This window comes from Triticum dicoccoides, chromosome 2A (genome assembly GCF_002162155.2).
Source record: "Triticum dicoccoides isolate Atlit2015 ecotype Zavitan chromosome 2A, WEW_v2.0, whole genome shotgun sequence".
NCBI lineage: Eukaryota > Viridiplantae > Streptophyta > Magnoliopsida > Poales > Poaceae > Triticum > Triticum dicoccoides.
In genome coordinates, this window is record NC_041382.1 from 507,774,563 (window position 1) to 507,779,904 (window position 5,342).

Sequence of the window (5,342 nt, forward strand, 5' to 3'; positions counted from 1 at the left end):
TCTTCATCGAGAAGGCTGCCGTTGAGCAGCTGTTTGGAGAGAAGAGCCGCTGCGCACGGATGCCTAGTCAAGCGTGCCGAATGCAATTGTTTTCCGAGTAAACCTGCTGGGCGATGGACTTGATGCCTTGACGTGAACGAGACCGTCGACCGGTGCCGGAGAGCAGCTCGGGATGTTGATCTTGCAGATATCGCGGTCTTCGATGGCGCACTCTGCGTGGTGCATCACGTCGTCGGACTTGGCAACGCTGGCAAGCATGATGAGCCTGACCGAGGCCGCTCCGCCGGACAGATGCGCCGCATGTGGAGGCATGGCCAGCTCCTTTCCAGTGAATCCTGGATGTTACTCGGAAATTAAGGCGACAAATTAATGATAATTATGTGCGCTTTTGAAGATTGGTAACAGCAAATGGTATTACTAGCATGCAATTATGGCTGCACCGGTCTGCACGCTTAGGTTTTGCATGCCACAAATTAAGCTCCCATTCAGCACCGGCTGCAGTTATGGCATGCATGCATCCGTTGCTGCGTTATGTGCGCAGTTAATGGCATGGGAGCCTAACCGTTCCAGTGAACATGCAACAAAGAGGATTGAGGAAAATACTATGCATGCATGGATGCTTCAGCGCTGGCCGGAGTTACGGCATGAATTGGCTGCCGCGTTAAACACGCAGTTAATGGCACGGGTGCCGAACCGATCTAGTGAGCTTGCAGCCAAGCGGATCGAGAGAAAAAAAACTATGCATGCATGTATGCGTATGGATGAGTATTAATTAGAGGAGGAGAGAAAGGTTACGACCTGGTGCGGACGCCGGAGGAGAGCTCCGTTGCGGCGAAAACGGCGGGTCTGGTCAGGCACCGGTGAGGTGGCGACGAGGCCGACGAGCGGCTGGACGCAGCCCAGGCGCCGAAGACGCGGACCGACGCTGCCAAGGGCGAGATCGACGCGGGAACTTGTGGCCGCGTTTCACTGCTTGGGGGAGCCGGAGCTGTGCACCGGCCGGAGCGGCGTTTTGATGCCTGCGCAGCTGGGTCTTGTCCCCGAGGAGCTGGGTCGACCGCCGGTCGTCGTGCTTCCTCGCTCGAGGAACCAGGCCAAGCGTTAGCGGCTATGTGGGTGTCAGTGCTCGACAACGACGTTCGTAGATGAGGCTGAAGATGATGACGGGCGGACAACAGCGCTTCATCGTCCTGGAGCCGATCCATCAATCGGTATGAGCTCGTGTGCATACAAGAACAAACAATCGTTAGATCAATTGCTGATTGTGAAGGAGACAAGATGAGATGAGCAACTCCCTGATTCTTTCGTATGATGAGGAGTTGTCCTCCTGTAGATGGTGTGATGGACGGGACTCCAATGTCAATTTGTAGTGATGATCGTTTGATCTCGGGAGATCATCCCAAGAAAGCTTGGGTTTACTGCCGAAATTAGTCTATTGCCGGCGATTGAAGAAAAAACCATCTGCATCATGGCTCGACAGACGCCATGCCCCACGGTGGGCGCCAACTATCGTGGGAACGACTCCGACAGTAAGAGAGGGGTAGGATAACGGAGCATGATCTATCGAGATGCATATGGGTGACACGGTGGTTTTAGCGAGTTCGGGCCTCTCACGGTGGAGATAACAACCCTACGTCTCATGCTCCGGAGAGGCTTTGTTTTGTCTGAGTATATATCCGGAGATTACAATGTGCGTGAGTGAGAGAGAGGAACAGATCCCCATGCCTGAGCTAAGTCCTGAGACTAATGGTGAAAAGAGAGAGAGGTGGAAGAAAAGACCCCCCCAAGTCTAGTGGTGGGGGGTGGCTTATATAGAGTGCGCCACCCCCTCACCTCCTATGTTACAAAGTGGGGTATGAATGCCATAATGCCCGCCCGCTATTAAGCCCTCACTATTAGAAAGATGCCGACTGCCTTGCTGCCTGCTGGTCTTCGTATATCCGAGTGAGTCGTACGGTCGAGTGGTGAACCGTCATCCGAGTGGATGGTATGTTGCTTGGTCGAGTGGATAGTATGCTGCTTGTCCGAGTGGAATGAGCTCGTCGAGTGGAGTGCTGTGCTCCGAGTGGTTGTTGCCGTCCGAGTGACTTTGAAGCTGCGGTACGTCTGGACGACGATCTGGCCCAGGGGCCCAGTACAAAGTGTATGGTGCCCATGGGTAGGGTCTTTAGGTCAGGCCTCTTATCCTACCCCTAATACATGTCCTCGTCAGCCGCGGCCATGCCGGAGAAACTGGCTCGATCCCGAGCGTACGGTGCGGCTTGGCTCGGGTTCTTCAATGGGGATGAAGGAGACGAGCGAGGGGAGGCTTCTGGACACCTTGGTGCAGCAAGGGGAGGCCGGCGGCCGCGATGACGACTATGGCGCGGCGTCGGAAGCTTCGGGTCCTCTTACAGATCGAGTGCGAGGGGAAACGAGGGAACTGAGCGTCTAGGGTTTGTCGTGGGGCTTGGGGATGGTCTTGTACACCGCGGGGACTCGCCGAATGGTCGACACGGCGGTCATGGAGGTGTGGATGTGCGCCACGCATAGGTCTCTGTCTCCTGTATAGAGAAGATGGAGAAGGCCCTGGTGGGCTTGGGCCGTGCTACTGTAGCACTAGGCTTCTAGTGCACGGTGTGCACTTGGCCCATTTTCTTTTTAAGTTTTTTGCTTTATTAATTTTGTACTGTTTTCTATTTAATTTCCAAAGTATTTAAATTTAGTTCAACTTGAAATTTGGCACATAATTAGTAGGCAATATTTTGAGACCACACACAATGTTTCACATCATTTGGAAAATTATAAATATTTGATTATTTTGAAAAGGGCAATTTAAATGAGTTTGGACCACTTATTAATTTCCTAGGAATTTATTTGTGAGTCAAACCAAGTTGGTTTCACATGACATTGAACAAGGAAATTATATAGAACTATTCGAACATTTTAGTTTTATAGCTTGAGGAGAAATAATTTTGACTTGTCTTTTAAATTTGAATTTGAGGTCGGTTTTGGACAAGTGATGATTAGCAAAATTTAATAATGATGATGTGGCACCATTAATAGGATCTTACTGTAGCATGACACCCGGGGTGTTACAAATCTCCTCCACTACAAGAAATCTCGTCCCGAGATTTAAGTGGGGAAGTAAAGAGTAACTTCGTGTGAACTGACCCTTATAGGGTTAATTGTCTGGTGAACAATGCAGGGAATGTGACAGAAGTATCTCTCGAGTTGAAATTTAATAAAACATCAAGAGCAAAGTATGAAGGTACCATGAGAAGTTTTAACAGGCAGGCAATCATTCAATACCTAATCAAAAGGTGAAAGGGGTTCAGAGCAACAACAACAACAACAAAATTATTGCGTCTGATACTAGAATAGATCACCAGGAAGATGGCTCATGAATTACATACGAAGGCAAGTGAAAAAGGATACTTCGGAATCAAGGATGTATAGGAGTCAGGTTTCGATCCTGTGGAACTGTGGGTTATGGGCCCACCATGTGGTTCAAAAGTAGGAAGGACGCCGAAATATGGCACGGTCATGGTAGCAAGGCATGGCAGAGGATAGCTTGTCAGTTATGTTGGCAACAATGTTGGTACCAAGGGCGAGGGACAAAGAGAACCATTTTCCTGCTCGTTGAAATGAGGCGGACCAATAGGCAAAGTTCTCGTCCACCGGGGGTTACCAGGATGTCGTCAGCAATAGTAACAGGGTCACACTGACAGAGTTGTAAACCGAGGTGTTTCCATAAGCAGGGAATTATTTCTGCTTATAACATATATAGATCACAAGAAAGGTTAAGAAAACCAATGGAAAGGAAAATGTGTTTATACACAAGATTTAGGAGTGTAACTTTTCCCAAGGAAAAGTAGAGCATGATATACATGTTAGATCAACAAGTACATCACCATTTGGATAAAGGGGCAAGGGAATTCATGATGTTATACATACAACAGTGTTTGGATAATAGAGCAAGACACATTTGACAATGCACTTCCAATGTTCTTAATGATGTTCGTAGTAACACAGTCATGCTTCGGGATAGCATCGACATGGTCAGTAGGTAAAGGTCAGATTTCAGAAACACAAGGATCCAACAGGAACTGCTAGAACATCTCATGCAATATTATCAGGAAAAGATGAGGATATGGCCGATGGGTTCAGCAGCAATCCATCGACATGTCAAAAAGATGTATTTCCAAAATTTGTATGAACAAGTTTGTGTTGGGGAGAAGACAAGAATGTTGTCGATGATAACATAAATCATCAAGGGGCAAGGATGGTATTGCTCATCACGAATTCGGTTGATATACTGGAAGAGCTCAGAATGTTGATGATGAGCACAACACAATTGTCGAGAGATTTTAGGAAGATGTAATCGATCGGTGATGACATCAAGTCAAAGGAATGATGAGTGAAAGGTTATTGGAACCACGGGTACGACACAAACTCGAAATCAAGCTTGTTGTTCAAGGCGAAATGATATGACGAGGAAGATCAACGTAGGACAGGCTATCGATAGATGTTTTCTTCCCTGTAGGGGTGCACCAACTTACCCACCACGCTCGATTAACTCCGGCCAGACACACTTTCCTGGGTCATGCTTGGCCTCGGCCAAACAATACGCCGCAACCCGACCTAGGATTAATAGAGAGGCCAGCACGCCGGACTAAACCTATGCCCCCAGGGGTCATGGGCCATCTCCCCGGGAACTCCTGCACGTTGCGTACGCGGCCGGTGAGCAGACCTAGCTACCTCCTTAAACAAGGCAGGAGCTTACGCAGTCCAACCCGGCGTGCGCCGCTCAGTCGCTGACGTCTATTTAAACTTCGGCTGATGTATATGACGCAGAACGCCCATACTATGCCCACGTGATGGTTAGTGCTATCAGGCCAGAGGCCCCTCAGATCAAATATCCAAACCGTAGTGGATTAGGAGCACGCGATAACGAGCAGAGACTCACGATCGATGTGACCCCGTTGCCCCGTCTCGAGTACTTGCGGCAAGGGCTAAGAATGCCCGGCCACGCCTCGTAAATATCTCGCAGGCACCTTCCAGGTCAACCCGACTCCACATCACTCGCAAATAAGCTCGTGCGGGTACCCCTCAGGGCCGACCCGTCTTTTGTAACATGGTTCAATGTAAACTCATAGTAACTATGGTAACCGTGTGTCTAACACCAAGGGAAAAACCCGAGGAATCACCCCCGGTGAATTCCACTCAATGTTGTCATCAAGGTGAGCGTAAGAGGATCCACCCTCGAGGTTCACACTTGAGAGGTTGCACGACAGAGCCGTAACGGAAGTGGTTAAGGAGGAAATCACCCTCGATGATCACGACCGAATAGCTACACTACA